The sequence below is a fragment of the Chironomus tepperi genome, unplaced genomic scaffold (assembly GCF_022539635.2).
Source record: "Chironomus tepperi strain 1889 unplaced genomic scaffold, CSIRO-AGI_Ctep_v1 contig_343, whole genome shotgun sequence".
NCBI classification, from domain to species: domain Eukaryota; kingdom Metazoa; phylum Arthropoda; class Insecta; order Diptera; family Chironomidae; genus Chironomus; species Chironomus tepperi.
Genome location: NW_027226465.1, coordinates 235,938 through 261,201, shown reverse-complemented (window position 1 = coordinate 261,201; position 25,264 = coordinate 235,938). Strand labels below are relative to the sequence as shown.

At 34.8% G+C, this 25,264-nt stretch overlaps 1 long non-coding RNA gene across 1 annotated transcript; it reads left to right on the top strand.

The window, feature by feature from the left end:
* The first annotated feature begins 21,775 nt into the window (after positions 1-21,775).
* On the top strand, positions 21,776-22,718 carry LOC139093850 (uncharacterized). Its single transcript, XR_011544735.1, has 3 exons — positions 21,776-21,879; positions 22,155-22,252; positions 22,617-22,718. It is a non-coding gene; the product is annotated as an uncharacterized lncRNA (long non-coding RNA).
* The last annotated feature ends 2,546 nt before the right edge of the window (positions 22,719-25,264 follow it).

The window sequence follows — 25,264 nt, the reverse complement described above, 5'->3', positions numbered from 1 at the left end:
TTCTTCATGTGCATTAGCATAATTTTTATTTTTAACTTGGCGCCGTCAGTGCTGATGGTGGGAATGGAGTTTAGATTTAATTTGTGTTTGACTCGAGGGGATGAGGGATGTGAATTAGGAGGCTATGGATGGTTATTGTTTGAAAATTGTCAGTGCCAATGTGCTAATTGTCGCTTTAAAGCTGCCAAATTGGAAAATATAGCGATGATTGGATATGATATACCCAAAAGTAAGGGTTCTTAATTAGCAGCCGGGAACCAGCAATAGACCCTACTTCAGGCTCCATCTATGGGTGGACATGGATCACACCAAACCTATACAGCTGCCGAAGTATGTAAAATAACACAAAACAACCTGCAAACCTAACTAAAAATGAGGAATTTAGCTAAGACATTCCCAAAAAGTAGTCTACCTAGGTAGCAGACGGAAGTTACTGATTGACCCAGAATCAGGCGCTATTCTAGGCATGTCGTGGATCAAACTAAACATGCACAGCCCGCAAAGTATAGGAACATACCCAAAAAACTCTGCAATCCAACTAAAAATTGAGAATATAGCTATGACATACCCAAAAAGGAGCATATCTAGATAGCAAACGGAAGCCAGTTATAGATCCAGTTTCAGACACTATATATGAGAATGCCATGAATCACACCTAACCTTAAAATCCACCAAATCATGTAAACATACCCAAAAAAACCCACTCAACATCCTTAAAAACCCACTCAAAAGCTCCATGAACTTTTCCACCATAAAAAACAAGTTTTTATTCACAATTTATCCCGCATGACTCCACATCACCTGAACTCCAACCCCTCCAACAATTCATCAATAATCGTTAAAATGTAATTAATCAATGCTGTAAAAAATCATAGTTGTCATGCTCTTTAGTCATTCCACAGATATTTTCGCCCGATTTAGTCAATTGATGGGAAAGCGGAGACAGAGGGAGAAAAAAAGTTACAAGAGTATGAAAAACAATACGCGATGAGAACGGAACAGAGGAAAAAAAAAGATTAGCCATGATTGGAATGGCGCGAATTCAATGATGTGTTTCAAGAGATAACGAAAAAGCGTTTTGTGAAAAAATTTATATTGAATTTTTTTTTTTCTTTCCATTTTCTTCTTTGTTTCGTTTGCCTTGTGATCTGTTTGGAAAGGGAAGCATTTTCTCAGCTATTTATGAGCGTGGTTTACACACAATAATAATAGGAATTTTATTGGGATTTTAGGGGAAGCTTTGTTGAATGGTACAATGCAGAGGTCGAAGTCTTCTCGGATTTTGGATGGAGTCGAGTCGACTTTACATACTTCCATACTTTGATTACCGTACAGATCAATTATGATTTTTTGTCTGCCTTAGTTTGTGTCTGAAGCTGGCTCTATCACTGGAAGCCTTTTGCTAATTACCTGACAACTGTCGATGTCAAGTGGATTACAATCTCTTTCGACATCGTCTTTCAATGAGTTCCTAGGTTCAAAATGTCTACTTCTTCAATCAAAAATTTTATTAGTTGACCACAAATCATCGCCTATCACGAAGGTCGTGTTGTGTGGACAAGATTAAAACTCAGACCAGTATGAATGATACATCTGGCTCGACTATACTGAATCTGTCCTTAAATGTTTATCAATCGGGTATGTCATCCGGCATACGTCTATCTAAGTAGTTGTGTATTTACCGTGTGGCTGGGTTAGTAGACCAAAAAGTCAAAACTATCAGAACTAATCTCATCCTACATCGATATAATATGCAATAACGGATTTTGAGTAGGATTCGAACACATGTCGCACAATTTCTAATCGGATGCTCCTACCATTGAGCTATTGGGAGGTTACTCGACTGTATGTTAAAGTGCTATAAATAAGTTATACATCCCAGCTTCTTCCTAACTCCTGCATCTCCAATGATAAACCATTGAAAGAAAATCACAGGAATCCATTTACAACCCTGATTCTAACAAAACTCTTTACATTCTTCACTAGCTTTACCTCAATTTCCATCTAACTTTCCAAAAATTTCCCATAAACACAATCTACGCTATTTCCTTTTCTTGATTTTTCTCTTTATTCAAGATATATTGTATTTTCAATTGTTTCTTCCATTTACTCTACAGCTCTTCAACTACACTTTTTTTTTTCGTTATCATCCATGCAATACAATACGCTTTTCTTAATCATACGGAAAACAGAGAAAATCTTCCTTTCCATTCCATATTTTTTTTTGTATTCTTGTGATTGAAAATTCGAGTAAGGAACGAGGAATGAGTGAGCGAGATGAAAGAAGTAAGACAAAAAAAGAATGAATTCAATAAAACTTTGAGCTATGATACACAACAGCGATACATTTGATTTTCAGTGAGATCAAGTTCTTCTTACACAATATTATTTTCATTATTATATCTATCCATGTTATGCTGTATAGTATGATGGAAAAGAAGCTAAAAGCTGGCAATAAATAAAAGAAAACATAAACGAGGAATCAAGGATGATAAGCGAGTGGAACAAAAAAAAACTATTTTATTTTATTTTCTCGTCACAATCTTCTTCCTTTATGCTATATCTCGTAAATATAAATATGATCCTGAATGGCAACCTTTTTGCATTGATTGTGTGATGATGAGACTGTTATAGACACTCTTGATGCGCATTTTTGACTCACGGATGGTGTTGTTTGATGTTTTTTCATCAGGTGTGCAGTGAGGTGTTGAGGTATTTGATTATAGGTGAGTTTATTGAAATATGATGCACAAAGTAGCACGGGGAGACATAATGCTTTGTCTAGAAGTCATTAAGAAGCTATGAAGATTCCATATGTTTTTGAATGTCTGCATGTTCATGTTTTGTATCATTCTCACTTAGTTTGAGGTTGCTTAAAATTAAATACATGCAATAGACAGTCAGAATGTGTACAAGCAGACAGTCTGACCACTGTTTGACTAGTCAATCAGCAAGCTATCTAACTAGTCTTTAAATTAGTCAATCAGTCATTAAACCAGAGAATTAGCCATTTAAACAGCAAGTCGAACTACAAAATATTCATCCAAACTGCTAACCTAGCAAATACACAGCGTAGAAATGGAAACAGTTTGACAACAGACTGCCGTTACTCTAGCCTGAGACCAGATTCATCGTTTTGTGTGCCTTTTGGGTAATCAGTAAGTCAGTCAATCGACCATCTAGAATAGCGATGCCAAAACGAACTACGCCACATCTTGGTGGAAAGCCTCAAACAAAACTGTACATGGTATTTCCATAAATTTTCGACGGTAAACAGTTTAAACAACACTGATCTACATGGTAAACGAACCAGCTTACTTCCTAACAGCTTATCATGCTAGACTATTAGCTCCTTAGTCTACAAACCAGATCACCAGTTGGTTAAAGATGACCACATATAGACAGGAAAGTAGACATATGTATTGTCAAACAGCTTCACCTTCCAAATATCCCCATATTTCCACTTAATTCCTCCGTTTCCTCTAAAAGCTTCAATAACATGATATAAACACAAAATGGAAATATGGATATACATTTTTTTTTTTTTGTATTTTCTATATTGCTGTCTTATCTCATGGTGTTTGAAGTCAAAGATCCTCGACACATTCATTTAAAAATTTTATCACTTTTGACTGCTTTTTAAATTTTTTTTCCTCCTTTTTTTCTTTCTTTCGTTCATAGTTTTATATCGAGATACTGAGAATTTAGTTTTGCTGGTGTTTCATGGATACGATATGTACGTGAGACAAGTAAGGAAATGCTTTAAGGAAGTGAAAGGATGGAATGGGAATTTAGTGGAAAATGAAGGTTTCTGTGTCATACATTTATGGATTAGGATTAAGGATATTTAAGTAGGGTTTGCCAAAATGATGCACATAGGTGCATGGATCCAGAAAACTGTGGCCTGCGCATCTGGGCGATCTATGTTTAAGGGAGTTGCTTTTGAAAAGGAGTTCCCGAGTGGACAAAAATAAGTTATTGCTAGTTAATTAAGGTAATGTCCAGTTGATGACTAGTTCTAACGAATTGTTGTTCATCTATACCTATGCTTTATATTAAAGTGATGCAAATTCAGCTACTTACTTTCCGAACAAATCAATTTTGATCTATGGCCTCACTCAGATGGCAACTAAAGCTGGATTTCGTTTCTCAACTATCAATACCAAGTTCAATACTGTCTATATTGATAGACAGCTTATATTCAAGAGTTTTTTGGTCATCCACAAGCTCTTTTACTATCTAAAAAGTCAATATCATTAGCTTAAGTGAAATATTTTGTTTTTAACATCACAAGATGATCGCCAGGACATTGCTACGTTTCTGAGTTGACGTCAAAATGACAAAAAAGACCTCTGATGAAGCCTTGATGGCTATTAGCTCGTTTTGTTAAGCAATAGCCTTATATCATCAGAAAATAAGCATTCCTGATGATCTTTAGAGTCCCGAGACAAAGACCAAGGCTTTCTGAATATCTCGGTCTTGATCTCGTTCTCGTTAATGAGCCGACACCGAAACTTCAGAAAACCATATCAGGAACACATAAATATATTGAATATACACTAAAAATTCATCCAAAAATCCCAAACTGATCATCTTAGTCAATCCTACATTCCGATAAAAATCGAGTTCTAAAAAAATATGAAAGAAGTTTTCTTTTCTCATCTTTTATTTGTCGCTGTTTAGAGTTGAAGAATAGAAGAAAACTTTCCATTTATTCTTCAAGTGTTTGTCGTATGATAGAAGAAAGGAACTGTCTTGTATTATATATATTTTTTTTGATATTTGAGGATGAAAAAAAAAGAAATCCAAAAAGAAACTTCATCCAAGCGTTATTCCGCTTATTGATTATTTATATATTGCTTTATATCCAATCAATTCTTATGATATCGAGCATTTTATTTCATGATAGATAAAATATGTGGATGGCTGTATAAATCAGTGGCATGATTCAAACTAATGAAATGATAAATCTTTTCATCGCAATCAATTAAGTCAAAAGTTGAACAATCTACTCATCAATGTTTAATGTTTATCAATAAATAAAGTTAAGACAAAAAAAGCTGAGGACAAGTGGATGTTGTTTATTGACTTCCACTCTTATGGTTTTGTGACTAACAAAAGTTTAGAATTTGATTAGATTTAATGATGATCGGTTGAAGGTTGTAGCTTACGGAAGGGGTCATCAGGGAGAGGCTATAATGTGTGGAAGGTATCATCGGTGGAAGGCATCAATCTTGCGGAAGGACCATTGACTACAGGCCATTGACGCCTGCGTAAGGCGTCATGAGTGGAGGACATCAACCTGCGAAAAGGATCATCAGAAAAGGCAACAACCTCCGAAAGAATTCGTTAGCCGAAGGCATCAACCTGCGAAAGGGGCGTCAGCGAGAGGAGGCTACTTGCGATAGGGGTCATCGGTAGACATCCAAATCCAATCTATGGAAGGGAGTCATCAGCGGAAGGTAACAACCAATGGAAGTGCTCATCAGTTGAAGGCATCAACCAGTGCCAGAGGAAGGTGTCCAGCAAGATCATCGACAGAAGATGACAACTTGGAGACAGGGTCATCGATGGAGAATGACGGTCTACGAAAAGGAATATTCTATGAAAAGAGTCATGGGAGGAAGGCGGTAGCCTGAGAGTTGAGACAGTAAAAGGTCGCATTTTACATCAGAAGGTTGCAGTCTAGATAAGAACCCATCATTGGAAGGCAGCCACTTGCAGAGATTGACACTCTTCAGAAACTGAGATTCGACTGACTTTTGCCGATCATATCCACTTGAATGTCAACTCTGGTGAGTATCTTCATTTTCTATTTAGAAAACTGATTAACCTGGAAGTAAAAGTCCTTCAAAAACTAATTTAGATGTAGAAAACCAAAAAGAAGCACCACCACATCATCGTCATCGACAAAACCATTTCCGGATCCCGAACAATCAAATATAAAATGAAATGAAATAAATATCTTTGTGGATATAACGGAATGAAGCATAAGCAAGGATAGATTGAAGCTTTTGTGTATGTTATACAGTCGGCAATGGCAGTCAGTCAATTGAGTTGAGTGAGAAAGAATAAGAAGAAGAAGCTTCCTTTGAATGACACAATTTTTCATTGCTTATACATACAATTTCCTTTTTATATCTATCCGCATCCACCATTTCCCCTCCATCAACTTAGCACAAACTCACGATACGAAAATGTAAGGCAATAAATTTATTTAATCTATCCTTTTTTTTTTCGTCATCATTATCTTTCCGCATTATGTTCACTATGCCATCAATATTCATCAGCAATAGCGCTGATGTTCACTATTCCTTATAACATTTTTATCGATGTGTATGAGTTGCTTCCATTTATGTATGTTAAAAGCACATCACTTTTGTTTTAAGGAAGTGAAAGATATACAAGATTGAAAATGGATCTTAATAAAATTAATTTAGCTTATTCGCGACCGTTAAATTTGGATTATGTTGGGATTTATTGCCATAATTTTAGTACTTTGAGGAATTGTTCCTTGTTATGTCTGATAATGCATTATGTGATTTTGGAATGAGGGGATGTGACCTTCCTACACACTTCGAACCGTCCAAAACTTTTCTGTGACCTTCCTACACACTCCGAACTGCCCAAAACTTTTCTGTGACCTTCCAACACACTCCGAACCGCCCAAATCTTTTCTGCGACCTTCCTACATACTCCAAACCGCCCAAAACTTTTCTGTGACCTTCCTACACACTCCGAACCGCCCAAAACTTTTCTGTGACCTTCCTACACACTCCGAACCGCCCAAAACTTTTCTGTGACCTTCCTACACACTCCGAACCGCCCAAAACTTTTCTGTGACCTTCCTACACACTCCGAACCGCCCAAAACTTTTCTGTGACCTTCCTACACACTCCGAACCGCCCAAAACTTTTCTGTGACCTTCCTACACACTCCGAACCGTCCAAAACTTTTCTGTGACCTTCCTACACACTCCGAACCGCCCAAAACTTTTCTGTGACCTTCCTACATACTCCAAACCGCCCAAAACTTTTCTGTGACCTTCCTACACACTCCGAACCGCCCAAAACTTTTCTGTGACCTTCCTACACACTCCGAACCGCCCAAAACTTTTCTGTGACCTTCCTACACACTCCGAACTGCCCAAAACTTTTCTGTGACCTTCCTACATAATCGGAACTGTCTCAAAACTTTTCTGTTATCATCCGAACCGCCCAAAACTACCTACACTCCGAACCGCCCAAAACTTTAAAGTGACCTTCCTTTAACTCCGAGCTTCTATAGCTCTTCTAAGAACATGCCCTGCCCATCGAAGCCTGCTCACGTTGACTCTTCTTACAATATCAACCTCAGACTTCATATTTCTTAAATTAGCACATTTCACCAAATTTTTCTGCCTCATCATCAAAGTAAGTCATACAAAAAAAAAAAAAAATCAAATAAAGCCTCTTATATTGTCAATCCTTAACTGTATTTACATCTGTCACACAGATGAAATAAACTTTCTCATTAAAAGAGAATTATTTATATGTCCAGTAAAGATTTTCATCATTTTTAATGCTTGAGAATAAAAGCAGACTAAAGTGACACGACCGGTTATATTTACCAAAAGCAAAAAAAAAGAATCAGACCCGATTAAAGAGATTTTCTCATCTTTTTCGGATGTTTTCAGGCTATTAAAAGAATCTTTTGTGAAAAATATGATGGATAAAGTACACAAAAAAAGAATTTTACATTCAAAAAAGAAGAAGCCATGTAGACTCTTCTGTGTTCCTTTATTGTGCATTTATGTGGAAGTAAATAAGCTTCATCATGTTATGCTTGGTTTTTTGTTGAGCTTAACACAATGAAAATTGACACTTTTATGTCATCAAAATGTCATTTAGATTACTATCTTAATCAAGGCACTTAAAATGCGCTTTAGTCCTTAATATCCTTAATGCCATTCCTTACTTGATCCTACTCGTCCACAAGAGAAAATTGTGACAAATGAAAATTAAATTGTAATCATACAAATGGTAAAAGTCCTCATGTCCATACAATCTCATGTCCCCAATCATAATGAGAATGAATTTATTCTACATGAATTGTCATATGGACTGTAATTAAATGTGCTATAAATTAAATTAACTTACACAAAAGATGATATAAATTTATGGAACTTTTACCTTTTCTCATTTATGGACATGGTCTTCTTCTTCTTGGGTAATTAGAGTGATTTGGTTAAGGTGATATTTTTTGTCTGTTTTAATTGAAGATGTAGCAGATTGTACGGTATGTTTCTTAGGTGTATTCTCGTATTGCCTTACCTATCATACACATAGCGTGCTCTCAAGAGTTGAGCTAGTTGAAACACTCGTGAGAATGCTCATCCAATATATTTAAGAAATGCAAACTCCTGAAAGGTGTATCGAGGTGGCTCGGTAGCCGAATGGTTTCGTTCTACCTAATTAGAGTGATACCGACCAAGTAGTCATGGGTTCGAGACTCGGCAGGAGACACTTTTTTGAACTGTCTTTTTTGAATCATATGTTGTGGGAACGCGATTCACAGTCTTCATTTGTAGGCTAAAGACAATATGCTGATAATAGCGGCATCATCAAAGGAATGGCTTTGATAAACTGTTAAAGATCTACTGTGTAAAGTGGTCTGGCATTCCCTTACTCGTTAAACAATCACTAGCTTCGAAGCATCCGAGATTTTGAAGCTTCTGAATCATGACATTGCCTGTTAGAGTTACTTACTTACTTAACTATGCCGTGCAGATCAATTTTGAACCATGACCTCCATTAGATGGTGATTAAAACTGCCTATATCGCTGGCGTATTCACTTAATGGTTTCCAAAGCTTAGGCGCACGTAAAGCCCATTGCCACGCGTACGTCTAAAATTGGCTTCTTCGTGAACTTCTGCCAGCTAGAGATGTTAACGACTTTAATATACTTTTCTACACATCCAATCCTAGAATTTTTTGGTTTTCGTCGAGATGTATGGCTCAATTTCTCTTGCCAATTATCAATACCATAATTATGTTAGAAGTAGATGTCAACTGAATATTAACAACCATGTCCACCTCCTATATACATCGATCACAGTCAAGTCACATTCAATTATCCACTATGCAAGTATGAACATACTGCACTATGTGACAATTATTGTAAATATCAATGACTTCCTGGTACACCGACTGTAAAAAAAAGTATTAAGAACAAAAGAAATTTTTTTTTTAATAAATGAACTTTTTTCCATCCATTTTTCACATTTTTCTAGCTAAAATCTATAAAGGCAGTCACTGTTTCTGACTCATTGTGTGATATCACACTCAATCCATTATGTCTTGTCGAGTGTTGCCTTTTTTTTGCTACCTTACTTTTTTTATTCCATTTATATTACATTTTAAAAAAGGAGTAAAAAAAAATATGAGACGGAAGGAAGGGAGAGAGTATGGCATGACACAAAGCACCATTGTTACCAAAAGCCATTTTCCATGAAATAATTCAATTTATCCTTTCTATATATAACATTCATTCATACTGTATCTACAATACTGAACTTCAATTATACAATATATAAACTCAACTAGCAGGGAGGATGTGAAAGTGAATTTTTTAAGAGAGAATAAGGAAAAGGTTGAATGATAGATAAGAGATTGGATTGAGGAATTGATAGGTATATGGCGCAGTTTTGGATGCTTGATAAGATTGGTTATCGTAGGTTACTGCTGATAGATATGGAATTTTTAATTGGGTTTCAGGTAGTTAAGTTCAGATTCTTTGTGCTTCCTTTGGGAGATTTTTTGTCATTTTCTGTCGTTCCTTATTTTTCTTAGTCATTCTATGTCATTCACTGCCGTTCCTAATCGTTACTGGTCATTTCCTTTCATTCCGTAATATTTTTAGTTTTTTTTTCTGTCATTATTAGCCATTTTAAGTCATTTTCAGTTTCATTCTCTGCAGTTTTTCTGTGCTCTTCTACAAGTCTATCGTTTTCAGTTTTCAGTCAGATTCTGCCTTTGTTAGTGTCTTCTGTCGTTTCCGGTCACTGATTGACTATCTTAGTCGTTCGTGTCATTCCACATCGTAACCAGTCGTTTCATGTCATTCTTCTTTGTTCCTGATCTTTACTAGTCGTTTTCTGTCATTTTCGGTCATTCTCAGTTGCTCCGTATCATTCTCAGTTATTGTGGGTCGTCCTCTGACATTTCCTGGTGTTTTCAGACATTTTAAGTCATTCTCTGTCATTTCCAGAAGTTCTCAACCATTTCTTGTTGTCCTCTGGTGGCTGCGATCATTGTCAGTTGTTTTTCTATAATTTACGATCATTCCTTGTCATTCTCAGTCGTTCCTAAGTTTGGATGATATACTCAACATGATTCTGAAGTTCGCTGTTGTTCACTGTCGATTCGGATACTTATTTGTCGTTTTCTATCGTATCTGATGATTCCTTGTTGTTCTAAATCGTAATTTGAGTGGTTCCTTCGATAGACTCAACATGATTCTGATTTTTCCCAACATTTTCCCAATCTCAAGAAAAACGGCTCTGTTCTAATTTTCAATTTTAATGCCAACAGTTTAGAAAATCGACACACACAAAAAAAAAAACTGGGACAAAAAAAATTTGAAACTTTAGCAATTTTTACATGATGTTGTCAACATCTTTATTTGATTAATTGTTGGTGTGTTGAGAGCACATTACAGTTTTTCAATTTCTCGCCTTTTTCTCCCATCCTTAAAAAAAATTATTTTTTTTTTTATTTCCTAATATCCTTTCTCTATTCTTTATTTCCTCATTCTTTTTTCGACTGTATATATGTTTGTATTGCTGGTTTTGACTGTTATTATGTTACAATTCTTAATGGGGTAAAAGGGATGAAATACTGAGACCTATAAAAAGCCGTAAATATATTAGAGGCAGAGGCGAAAAGAGGAATTCCTTTACTTGATGTGTTTAAGGGGGTGTAGAGAAGCTGTGAGAGGCAGGGATGGAGGAATTGAATATTTTGAGGATCAGGTCTTGTATGAAGGTGTTGGCTCGATTTCTAGTTGATGTAGAGATCCTGAGACAGGCAGGAATGGAGTCAGTTGGTACTTTTGAGGATCAGGGCTTGTATGGTGTTGGTCGACTTAGCGGGTTTAGAAGAAGCTGTGACAGTCAAGGATGGAGTTAAAGGCTATTTTTGAGGATCAGGGTTTGAATGAAACAGTACAATGGATGACATCAATTTGGTTTAGAGAAGCTATTGACATGCAGGGATAAAGCCAGTGGATGTATTTTGAAGATCTGGACTTTTATGGAGATGTTGACTCGATTTCTAGCTCTGATTTGAAGTAAATTATGCATTGCTACTTACTTACTTCCCTAGTACAGATAAATTATGATCTATGGCCTCTTTTAGATGTCTCCAATAGCTGACTCTATCGCTGGCTTCTGTCGAACAATTACCGAAACCAAATATCATACTTACTCTATAAACAGCTTCTCTCAAAAGCGTTCTTAAGCCTTCTTCGCATAATTATGCATTGAGGAATTGTTCCTGTCTCTCATATCCGTCTCTTCATTCCCGAAAACACCCCTAACTTCACCCCATAACCAGAATATATCCAAAAAAAGAAACAGAAAAATTGTATGAAAAAAAAAGCACCAACAAAAAAAGAATTGTGAACTGTTGTTTATGGTTGTTGTAAAGTGCTTTTCCTTCTTTCCGTTTTCATTCTTTGTTCGCCGTTATTAACGTCATTCCTTATATGATCAAAAAATATATATATATAAAGCACTCCATAATCCCTCCATTTTAGCGACACATTTTGCTGATTTAACGTACTTTCAAGCAATGATTCAGTCGAATGGTAACATGGGAATAATAAATTACCATGTACATGCTGCTTCGATCCACTATATTACTATTATTACATCTGTTTGTGTGTTTTTTCTTCGTTTTTTGTGAGAAAATATAATAACAGGAATTGAAATTTGACAATACTTTATTGTTGGAAGTTTTAACTTTTTTTTTTGTTTATGGATGATTCAAGTTGCTTGCTTCTGGATCGAATGTAAGCTTTTTAGATTGAAATTTGACTTTATGTGTTTTATTAAATTTTTTAAATTGTTCTAGAACTCATGTTACGATTCATTCATATCCAGTGATGTTGTTTGTTTGTTGGAATTCCTTTTTTTGAATTTAATTCGATTTTCTGGTGTAATTTGAGGGGTAGAACATAGAAGAAAGTAGATTAGAGTCATCGAAGTTGGAGAATGATCAGGAATATGCTGAAAAATGAAGTTCCTGAAGCCTGACTTCATCATGAAGATCGTTTTTAACCAATTTGACGATAAATACAATGTATTGAGAGTTCTGGGCTGCTCGGGTATGTATATTTGATTAGAATCATGTGCTTATTTGGCATTTAAACAGAATCTGGCATCAATTCAGAGCATGGATTAAATTTTCGATGGCTTAGCCGATTTATGCTTTACTAGACTGAACACAGTTGTCAAAATTGATAAAAATGTGATTAACCAACTCCTCAACCTTGATTTTTTTTACAGTAAGAGATAAGACGGATGCGGGATGTGAGACAAAGGGTGATGTAGACAAGAACAATAGAAATTCAAAGAAATTTAATTCATTTCGTTCGTAATTAGCATAGATGTGGATGAACCGCATGCTTGTAACTGCTTACTTCTCTGGGTACTGTGTTCGATGGCCAACCTTAGTTTGAGGCTTAAGCTGGTTCTTTTGCTGGTAGCCGCGTGGCAATTACTGATGCCTACTGATTTGCAAAATTAATATAAGACAAAAATCAAAATATTTTCAAGGTATCCCAAAAATCCTTAGTCCACCTCCCACCAGATGCTTATAATCCTAACAAATCCCTTGAATCTATTCCTACATCCATCCCTAACCATCTCAAAATTCAACAAATTTTATAAAAATTTACAGGCTTTTCAGTTAACAATAAATTTTTCATAAAATGAACCTTTCTGCCAATGATTTGCGTGCTCATCTAGTCTCTTTTCTTTTTTGGCCTTCAAACGTGGCTTTACAGAAATATACACAAAAATGGTGTCCATAATTTATGACTATAATTGCGTTACCTCAACCGTAGATATTCATTCCTTTATTCTACGATAATCTGTCAGTCAAATGAGCAAATTAAATCCGAATTAGGGATGTTCCACATTTTTTTTGGGGATGGATTCATTATTTTATAATTTTTTACATCTTACGACCTTTTTAGATCCTCCTTTTGCACTTTCATCTATATATTCATTGTTATCATCGAGTTTGTTTTTTCCCATCTCGTTTGCAAGTCTTGGATGTGAAATTTGATTAAAAATAAATCAGGAAGAAAATCTTTGCAACTATTTTTTCACTTAGAAGATTTTTGTGCTGGTTTTTTAGGAGTTTGGGGAGTGTTGAGGTTAGTTTGACAGTTAGAGGATGAAGTTGATTGAGATTTTGTAAGTAACTGATGAATAACGTTGATTTTGAATAGAATTGTTAATTTATTGTAGCTTGATTTTTAGTCATTACTATTCATGCTAGACTTGGACTTGAACATTTGTTTGACATTGCATCTTCACGAATATTTTGAGGGGATCTGCATTAATATTGGACACAATTTTACATTTAATTTTAGATTTTAGTGACTCATTGGCTGGTGAGCTCTTCGATGTATTTGGCTCATTGACTGCAATCATGAGTTCGAGACTATTGAATACCATTTATACATTTTATACAAATTTACATGACTTCAATCAGGCTTTTCAGTCAGTTTTTATTTATTTTACTTATTTACTTGCACATTACGACCAAGCGAGCCTGTATTGGTTCGAAACCTACTAACCGCTGGTCAGGAATGTAGCAGGGTTTCCTTGCGAACCAGATACCAACTTCAAACATTCTCTTCATTCAACAATAGACTAAGACCCAAGAGTCAAAAAAAGCATCGCAGATCTTCAACTAAATGCGCTTAAACTCACATATACCTCTACTTCCCATCCATTCCTCAATTGCCATCAGATTGAAAAACTTTATTTTTTAAGCGAGAATCGAGAACTTTTACACATAAGCATGTGTGTTTGTGTGCGGTTATTGTGGATCGTGCTTGAAAAACATTTCTTCAACTACTTTCATCCTGAAAATTTGAAAAACATTATATGCAATCTTTCTAACCAAACGATGTGGATATATGCTGACGATGTAACAGAAAGAAATTACTTCTTCCTTTTTGTGTATCGATTGAAAGCCAATTTAATTTCCAATTGAAAGATTTTTCATGGGAAAAGTTGGATGGTGTTGATGTTGGGTGGGTATTTTTGGGGATAGAGCGTATTTTTAGGGGGCTGGTGGATGTTACTTAGATACCAGGAAAGCAAAAGGCACAGAAAATGGCAATGGTTCGACTTCAGGCCGATTTGACTCTGACCTGAGGTCGGATTTCATCTAATGTGACCTGATGCCAGAGTTAACACTTGCCTAGGGCTGGATTTCGGCTATTTCTTGACGTGTGACTTCTGGACTAATTTCAATTGACTGTACAACTCACCTTAATTGAGTCCAGACTCCGATGAAGGCATCTCCTACTTTAGAGTCCTCCAAACTCTGGTCTAAAGCATTTCTAAGTCCCTCCTAGCTTTCACTGAATGTATTATCTGATTGCAGCACTAAAATGCACCAAAACGACTCAACTTCCAAGCTCCAGCATTCTCACAATCAGCAGCAACGTCAGTTCATCCATTTTCGAGCAGTTTTACACATTGTAAATTAAATTGAACCAGAAACCGCAGTAAAATTTCTTGAATTTTTCTCTTAAATCTCGCGTTTGTTCAGATGTGCTTGTAGATGGATGGTATGAGAATTTTAATATGAATATGAGAATTATTTGCGTAGCTCTTGTCTGCATTTATTTTTATTTGATTGATTTTTTTTTTTTGAATATTAATTGAAAAATTTTAATTAATTGATTAAGTATTACGGTGATAGGTATTTGTGTATAAATTATATATATTGGATGTAATTAAGTTCTTTTTAATTAATGAAATAAATTTATTGAAAAACCTTAATGAGTGGCTGGATATGTGATAATAAGCTGTGGACTTAATTGTTATTTGACACAATTATTAATTTCGTTCTTTATTCATGTTACTTTATGTAATTTTTATAATGAAATACAATCATAGATAGATCAAAAGCTGGTTTACTCTAGGTATTGGAAAGAGGGGCTGTTGATAGAGACAGTATAGCACTTGGTATTGACAATTGGAAAAGGGCAGTCAGCGATAGTCAGTTTTAGATGTCAACTGAGAGACGTTATGGATCACAGCTGATCTGTACGGTCAGTGAAGTAAGTAAGTTAGTTAATGTACAACGAGCGACACAAGGATCCATTTGACAGTCGTTTGGAAGCGACACAAGGCTCCATTTGGCAGTCATTTGGAAGCGACACAAGGCTTCATTTGGCAGTCATTAGGAAGCGACACAAGGCTTCATTTAGCAGTCATTTGGAAGCGACACAAGGCTTCATTTGGCAGTCATTTGGAAGCGACACAAGGCTCCATTTGGCAGTCATTTGGAAGCGACACAAGGCTCCATTTAGCAGACATTTGGAAGCAACACAAGGCTCTGCTTGGCAGCCGTTTGGAAGCGACACAAGGCTTCATTTGGCAGTCATTTGGAAGCGACACAAGGCCTTTAGCAGTAATTTGAGTCTATTCAGACTTTGCTGAAATTCTATATGGTGTCCTGAATTTAATTAATTAATTAAGTAAGTAATACACTTCAAGTTTCTGACCAGTTTCTCAATTTACCGTGACTCAAAGCTGCAATTTTGACTTGATCTTGTACAATAAGCAGTTCAAGCATCTAAACTTCCGAAAAAGAACGAATTTGGAAATGGTTTGGACTCGAACCGACGACCTTCGAGTTACTATACCAAATTTAAGTAAACCTTAGCTATTTGACCAACAAGGCACTTAACTATAATTAAGAACAATAGATTCGTCACTATCATGAATTTTTGATTTGAGAATGACCAATAGCTTTACAAAATAGAATCCATAAATGCTCCATAACACTCAAACAATCCTAACTTCATATTACCTCACAAACGACTTAACTTACTAATTCAATACCATAAAATGCGTTAATATGCTTCAACATCCATCAATTCCCATAACTATTTCCTATCAGAATCAACAAAAAACTTTTCCACTATATGCTTTACTTACATACTTACCGAAAACCGCAGTTGATGGTTGTTGCTTATTGAAAGGAGGAAGAAGAAAATTTTTTTATTCCTTCCCTTTTATCCACACAACTCCCATGAAACCCATGAAGTATTAAGCACATTTCTTGTATATGAAGCAAGAAGAAAAATTGTTGAATTAAAGAAAACAAAAGCATAGGAAACTTAAATACACCCAGAGGGAATTGTTTTACGGACCGATAGAAATTTTAATTTCCGGTTTTTTTTTATGTTTGAAGGAACTGTGAAGCGCAAAAAAAATGGCTTCAAGGAGAAATTTTCCTTTCATTTTTTCTTGTCGGAAAAACTTTCTTGTTTTTCCTTTTTTTTTCATCATATTTTCATCCTGTAAGGGGTATTTATGAGGATTTTTTTTTCTATCGGATTTAGGAGGATCAAGTCTGTTGTGTAAAGCATAAAGATTTTGTAACCGCACAGTCGTAATAGCAATACACAGAACCACACAGCACTCATCATCACATTTCAAATATTCGAATAATTTTTGCATAAGTTTTGAAGAAATTCTCAATTGGATTTGGTAATAGTTTGATTATGCTGGATCAATTATGGTGATTTCGAGTTTCTGGATATGGAGATTAGCGATGTATTCAGGAAGGGAGTCAAAAACCATCTTTTTGTATAAAAAACTAAAAACTCCTTCTGAATATTCGCGATTCATAAAAAATTGGCATTGGCAATTGACAAGGGACAGCAAGCGATAGAACAAGCTTCAGACGCAAACTAAAAGATGCCATGGATCACACCTGATCTGTTCAAGCAGCAAAGTAAGAAAGGATGCATATAAAAATTATAAACTTCCCCGCCTTGGCTAAGTTTCTTATGGAGAAGAGCGATCATCTATATCAGTGATGGGCAATCTGTGTGTTGTGGTCCACAAAAATTCTTGAAAATCGTATGCAGTTTGCAGTTTTAGTCGAGACAAACCACCAATGTGTGCCTTGAAAAATAAAAGGTTGTCCACTCCTGATATATACAGCTAGGATTTGTATGCAATCTAACGTCGATTCACACATTTATTTGTAGGCTACAGACATTCTTACTTACTTCCTTACCGTCTGTAGACAGCTCTATCTATCAATAACTTCTGCCAGTTCAGGATATCATGTTGATCTACAGAAAATAATTTCTTCAAATGTATCTTAGATTTGAGTTCAAATTATCATACCCGGTAAACTATTAATAGCCAAAAAACAGCCTTGTACAATTATATTTTACCTTTTTAGCTATACTGCATGCTAAAATAAGCCTTGTTGACCTCTCTGTCATAATTAGAAAATTACTCATAAATAAAACCTCATTCACATATTTCTACCTAAGAACGAACAGTAAAGAGCATACATTAATTAGATAAATAAAGAACAAGTATGAATTTGTATGCTGTGGACAGACAGAAATCAGATATTAAAGTCAAAGTGAACGTTTGGGTATTGCGTAACGTGTAGGATGAGAGGGGGTTTCTGGAGGGGATGTGAGGGATTAAAACCCTTCAATTTTGTAAGGTTTTCTAAGATTTCTAAGGTTTTTGGGTACGTCCATGCTTAGGATAAGGGGTAGGGGAGAGGATGGCTATTATTCCCATTACATAACTTCCGAATGCTCCCCAAAATACATAAAATACACCAAAATTCCATTCATTGCCTTCATATAATCTTCTCATCAGAAAAAAAAAGTCAGGAAAAAAATGAGTAATTTTAGGCATTTCTTAAGAGTGGGAGGCACAACTTTGATTTATTACAAAAACAGACGAACTGACTTTACCTTCTTTATTATTTATTCTATAAGAAGCTTTACGTCTGTACAGAAATATATAAAAATTTATTTGAAAGCTAAAAGAGAATATAAAATCAATTTTAATGAGAAAATCTTTTGGGAATTAACTAAAAATAATGAATGGAATTTGTTTTTTTGATGATGCTGATGATGTGATGGAATGCTTGACTTTTGAAGGTATTGGGGTGTTTGGAAGTGAGAAACTGAACCTGATGGATTGAAAAAGATTGAAGAATTCATGTAAATCTAATATTGAATCATACTTGGTCATTTGGATTTTCCAGCATCATACCGTCTTTTATCTGTACTTTTTGGTCACTTCTGGTCTCTTCTTGGCACTCTGTGTCACTTCTGTGTCACTTCTGTGTCACTTCTGTGTCTCTTCTGTGTCACTTCTGTGTCTCTTCTGTGTCTCTTCTGTGTCTTTTCTGTGTCTCTTCTGTGTCACTTCTGTGTCTCTTGTGTGTCACTTTTGTGTCTCTTCTGTGTCACTTCTGTGTCTCTTCTGTGTCTCTTCTGTGTCTCTTCTGTGTCTCTTCTGTGTCTCTTCTGTGTCTCTTCTGTGTCTCTTCTGTGTCTCTTCTGTGTCTCTTCTGTGTCTCTTCTGTGTCTCTTCTGTGTCTCTTCTGTGTCTCTTCTGTGTCTTTTCTGTGTCTCTTCTGTGTCTCTTCTATGTTACTTCTGTGTCTCTTTTGTGTCTCTTCTGTGTCTCTTCTGTGTCTCTTCTGTGTCCCTTCTGTGTCACTTCTGTGTCTCTTCTGTGTCACTTCTGTGTCTTTTCTGTCTTTTTTGTCTTTAGCAAAAAAGGTTGATTAATCGTGACCTGCTCCGTTTGGCTTTAATCATTCTAACTCAAAAACCAAACAGTCCAAAAATCTCTAAAGCTCAAATTACCATCAAACACAAAATATTCAAAAAATTATCAAAAATATCCAACTGATAATAAAAATAATCAAGATCCGTAAACAGCAATAGAATGAAGATATTTCCATTAAATTAATTTTTATTGCCCTTCCAATTGCTTCTTTTTTTTTTGTTTGTAAAATGAGAATCAAGGATCTCGCTTTGTCTCCCTTTGTGTTACATCATGTACATGATTTTTATTGCCCCTGGGGCTTCATTTTCTATTTGAGTAACGACATCTTAATGTAAAGACAGAAACGATAAACTTTTTACAATAATGAAGAAGTTTACGTCAATTTCCTTACTGCCTTTGTTAATTCCACTTTCTTTTTTTGGTACAGAATTGTTGAATGAAAGACAAAGTAATTCCCAAGCTATGTATCCCCCCTTTTACTTCACAGCATGAAACAGAAGGAAACAAATAAAATTTAATGAAATTAAGTTTAAAACAAAAGAATTTTTTTTTTGTTCACAAAAGCATTAGAATAAGAAGTTTATGGTGATGTAAGAATGTTTGACTAATAAAATATGAGCTAGTTATGAGCTTGAACTTTTGAAAATGATTATTTGACTTGTTGAAAGTTTCCCTTTTCCTTTTGAACAAGACTTTGTTTAATAAGGAACTGAAGCTTTTATGAGACTGGTGATTTTGAGAGCTTTCAGTAAGGAAGAGTTGGGCATTACATTATTATATAATAATGTCATGTTGGAGTAGAGTTGTATTAAGGAATATACAGATGCATGAGTGTACCTAAGGGGGCCTTGACGGCATAGAGAATAGGGAGTTAATAGTTAAAGTCTCTTTTTTTTGAGCCAAATTCCTCAATTCGGTAAGCTTTTTGAGACATAAATCCAAAACAGCCCATCTTTATTCTCCTTAAATGTTTGCGTTCCATACCATAAACCAGCCTACCTCTTCTCTTCCTAGATATGACTCTCAACTATGCTTTAGCTTTACAAACCAGTGGAGGGCAACATTTTATTCTTTTCGACAAACTTGGTGGTAAGCCTAGATCGAAACCGCAAACGGGCTGTATGTTTGCCGTTAAGACATCGCTCCTTCACCTTCCTAAGCCTTCTCTAGATATGGCTTAGCACGCTCCATATGCCATATAAATACGCTTATGTCAACGTTCTACGGTTAGCTAAAAGTTGAAAGCCGTTCACTTATTACTTAAAGCTATTAATTAGGAAAAGGAGCTGAAAATTTGTATAAACGGCCTTGTGGATGGGAGAAGGAGGGCTAGGTCAGTCAATTGTAAGCATTACGTAAAATTTAGGTCATTTGTCTTCCTGTTCTTCTGTCTTTCTGTCCTTTTGTCAAAATCATGTCCTTTGTATTCTGTTTTCTGTCCTTCTGTTCACTGTCCTTCTGTCCTTCTGTCCTTCTGTCCTTCTGTCCTTCTGTCAATTGTCCTTCTGTCCTTCTGTCCTTCTGTCCTTCTGTCCTTCTGTCCTTCTTTCCTTCTTTCCTTCTTTCCTTCTTTCCTTTTGTCCTTCTGTCCTTCTGTCTTTCTGTCCTTCTGTCTTCTGTCCTTCTTCCTTCTGTCCTTCTGTCCTTCTCTTCTTCTGTCCTTCTGTCCTTCTGTCTTTCTGTCCTTCTGTCTATCATTCCGCTATAAGCTCCGCTCCTATTTCATAAACAACAAACTTCTCATCATGCTTGGTGAGGGATTATTCTAGTTACGCACTAAATGAACAGCCCCTGCTACAAAGCTTCAAATGAAAAAAAAAAAAATAAAATAAACACAAAACAACTTTATTTGCCGAAAAAAATGCAAAAACTTTTTCAATTACATGACTGTTACTTAATTGAGATTTTTCTATTTGATTTCATCTCGTTTTCGTATTTTTTTTTTATTTGCTGCCAGCGATAAGAAATTCATCAAATTTGATGTAGTTAATGAATTCAAAATTGGAGATTTTGCTATGTTTTTTTGTTAGGAATTGCAGTCAATGAAAGTTTGCCATACAGTCAAATTGTCCCGGATAACGTAATGGTACGAGAATGCAACTGGGAGTTGTAGGACGTGGGTTCGAGTCCCAATTAAGATCCATTATTCGGAATTAGACTTTTTCTGTCAATTTAAAAGATTGAAATAAGCCTTTAAATTTATGAGAAATTCCCAACAATTTCCATTAAAAAATTCTTAAATCCCCTTAAAAATTGCAATCTTACAACTTTGTAGGAACCAAACAAAATTTAATTATTAAATCAAAAACAAACTTCAACATAAAATTTTTCATAACTTTATTCAATAAATCTCATCCTCAATATGCAAATTATTCTTGATAAAATGGACTATAAATTAAGTTGAAACAAGAAATTCATTTGGTCAAAAATTGCACAGATCTTAAGTCCATACAGCATAAAATGGGGTGAATAATTGAAAATAGGAAAAAACTTTGTCATTATGGATTAAATTTGCATTCGGTTTTGTAACAATTGATAATTGAAAAGTTTTGAGTAAAGTTTGTCTTATGGGAAGGTTCGGCAATGATGTAACGCTATAGCGTTATTAGACTCTGTCTGTGGCTGTCCCAAAAACAACCGTTAATTTTTTTTTAAAAAATCGTTAAAATTCAAATTTTTGTCATTAAAATTCAAATTTTCGTCTTTAAAATTCAAATTTTTTTTAACCGTTACTGTTGCTTTTCTTCGTAACGTAAATTTTTATTTTAAAATAAGTTTAGATTGAAATTTTCGAATTTTTCGACAGTCTAATGTCGCTCCGTCTAATTATTATTCAAATTAATTCTGAGTCAGCCACAAAATTATTTATTTTTGACTAAATATGAATAATATTCTCATTCATGTTTTAGTATTAGAATAGGTCAGACTCAAAATTATAAATTTTTTAGAGAATTTCATTAAATATTTCTCATAAAATGTGTAAATTGAGTGACCTTCTCAAAGGACAACAACTCCTCCTGTGGTAAATAATGTTCATAACCTCAAAATATTTTAATAATCACCCTAACATTCAATGAGGATCATTTCAAGTGCCTGCTCTACTAAAATATACTAGTTAAGCATACTCGTGAGTAGAGGTCGAGGTCGACTCGGATTTTGTATGAAAATGTCCACTCAAATCGACTCGACTCCGTACAAAACTCAAGTTAATTTCGAGCTCTGCTCTCAGCTTATTCTGTTCTTAAAAGCATGCTCTTTGCCGGCTAGTGTCATTAATTTTATTAATTATTATTTCAGGTTCGAGCTGCTATTCAGCATAATTTTCTTTTTTATATCTTTTATAACATTCAAATCTGCTGATGATTTCGCAATTGGTAAAAGCTATTCAAAGGAAGGTAAGAGTTGTAAAATGTTCTGTTCTTGCGTAGCCCCGACAGGACAAGGCGCACGCTCATTTAGCTGAGTATGCTCATTGTTTGTTAGGATATGGAATAAGTGCATGACTCGAAATTGGAGTAGTTCAGAGCATTATTGTTCCTTGCGACTAGGCTTATGTATAACAAGTGGCATAGATAAAATACTGGCTGTATACACATAATTAACCTCAGAGCTAATTTTAAGTTACCAAGAATTGGAAAATCATGTCCTCAATACAAGCATGCTCCCTTTTTAGCTAATCCTACTCTAGCTTCACCTGACTACAAATTATTAATTTTTGATACTTTTCTAAAATTTTTCTTTATTTTATTTCTTTTGCAGTTATGAAAGGTTCCGCAATCTTTGGTTTTTTCGGAAGTGTCGTTCTATTCGCAAAGTCTCTAATTCAAATTATTGGCGTTGGAAGGTTTATCAAGGTGTGAGCAATATATGTAATTTAAATGTGATTGATGATTTAATCTTAATTTGTAATTAAATAATGACTAAATAAATGAAATAAAAAGATTATAAAGTATTACTATTTATGATTCGAGAAATTCTGTCAATTTCAGAATTTAAAAGGAATTTTTAAGTCAGTAAAATTCTAGAATTTCAGTGATAATATCCAAAAAATGTGTAATTTTGAAAAGTTTATGGGATGTGATATAGAACTTGGATTCAACTGTTTTGCTTTGTAATTTTTAAACAATGGTTTTTTATAGCTGTTTACTTATGATAACAAGTTATCTTAAATTCTTCCAAAATTTTCTAATAATTTCAATAATTTTTCATTAAAGGTTGAAGTTTATTTACTATATTAGTCAAATTATTGTTCAAGTTACGCTGATTTTCAAATCAACTTCTTTTGAAGTTGGAAATGTACAAACTAAAGAAAGCTCTAAAGAACGTAGGTTTCAGGAATTTCATGCTTGACCCAAACAGGCAATGAGCATGCATTTACGGTTCAAAATTTCCTAATTGGTATCTAAAAGCTGTCTCTTTGCCTATTAGGGTGAGATTATACAAAATGCAGTTTTTCTCAGACATTTAAGAGTCTAAACTAAAAGTTGCCCAAACTTTTTTTGCGCTATGCCATACCTTGGTACACTGGTATGCCGCGACAAACAGTTTGGACAACACTGATTTTTTTGAAGCATTGCTGGATAAAATATCTATTATTAGGTTTTGATCTCTTTGCCTTTAATGCATTAATTTCATTATTTAATTTACAGTCCACTTAAGTGAAAATCTGTGCATTACATCAAGTGTAATAGGAATTCTTGGCTTGTTCTTTCTAATTGGAGGATTTACAAAAGTAAGATTTTTATGAGAAAATGATTAAAGGATTTCTGTGAACCTTATATTTGTTGACATATGAAACCTGATAATGAGTACATATATGGTATTACAAACTAGGCAAACGATTGTACATAGAATCTAAGTCGACTTGAAGTTTTTAAGCCTTCCATATGGCACTTAAGCCTTTGTCTATTTATGTCGCTTGGAAAAAATTAATAAGGCTTTTTTCCTAAAATTTAGTTTTAGACTATTTTAAAGTTTGCATGCTTATAAAGCAATATCAAATTCCATTTCTACTTCAAATACTATTTATGGTGTTGAACATATGTACAAACAATATTACAAACTTAAAATTTAAACAATTCATTTTAAAATTATCGTTTTCTATTTTTAGAGAAAATCATGCCTCACATTAGTTTATCTCATTACAACTGCGTTATCTTTTGCATTACTAAGCGTCGGAACATTCATATCACAAACCACAAATAGAATCATTTGGGGAGCACTGAGTGACTTATACTTAGCATATTGCTTTCTCATCATTTTGTCGTTTCATCGTAAATTATTAAGTGAGAAATAAAATTTAATTTAATATTGTAGAAATTTTAATTTTTAAAAAAGATAATAAAGTTTTGATTTTTATGAATGATTATCCGAGCAGCATAGCATGAGGGATGTTTGGAAGTTACGCAACGTCAATTCCGTGTTAATTCCAGCAGCAAATTGTACTGAATTCTAAGATAACATAGAACTTAATACCGGGATTGAAAATCTTAACTTTTGCAGATCAATCGAATTTTTCAGAGTAATTTAGAAGTCAAACCCGAGCAGCACAATTGAAAAAGGCTTTGCCAGGGAGCATTTAAGGCTACGTTAGTCCTCTAGTTTATTAACACAAAATGGAAGGCGACTCAATTTGGTATCCATAAGAGTGTCAAATACTGGAGATCCAGTTGATTGGCCGTCAAAGCAAATACTGCTACAAAGAGCTGGTCAGGAAGACATTAATCGGGAAGTCTTCAAACGAAAGTATGGAATCCACAAGAAAAAGTCTTCTTGATGCTGCAAAAGCAAATTGGACCGTAGAACAGTAATTCGGGAATGTCAATTAGATGTCAATACAGAGAATCTGTGCAATCTTTGTGATGCGGCCAGAAGCAGAGTCTACTTCATTTGTGTCACTCGGGTATGAAATGATAAACTTCCCAAAAAGTTACATTTTCAGCATTTCCATCGAACCATATTGCATTAATTCTTACTAAATTCAATAAAGTTTCAACTTTAACATTTCTTTTTTTCTCAAGAATTTGATTCCTTTTATTTCAAGCACCAAAGCATTCAGCATTCAACATTCCGACCTGTTTTCGACATTTATCGTCGTTTGAAGAAAGCAATAAAAATAAAAGTTTAAGTCTACACCTTTTTTGGAATTGAATGAAGAAAATGAGAATGAGAGAATGAAGAAAAAGGTAAGAAAGCTTCACTTCCCCCTCAAGGCAATCGAGCAGGCAAGTTCCTTTCATTTGATATTAGCTCTATCAGATACCATTAAATGCGATTCAATAAAAGAAAAGAAGGAAAGTACTTTTGAGTGAGTCGAATTACGTATTGGGATTTGAAATTATTTTTCTTTTTTTTTTGTGCTTGCTGCTGCTCATTCTTTTCAGTTCTTTTGATGAAAATCAATGCCT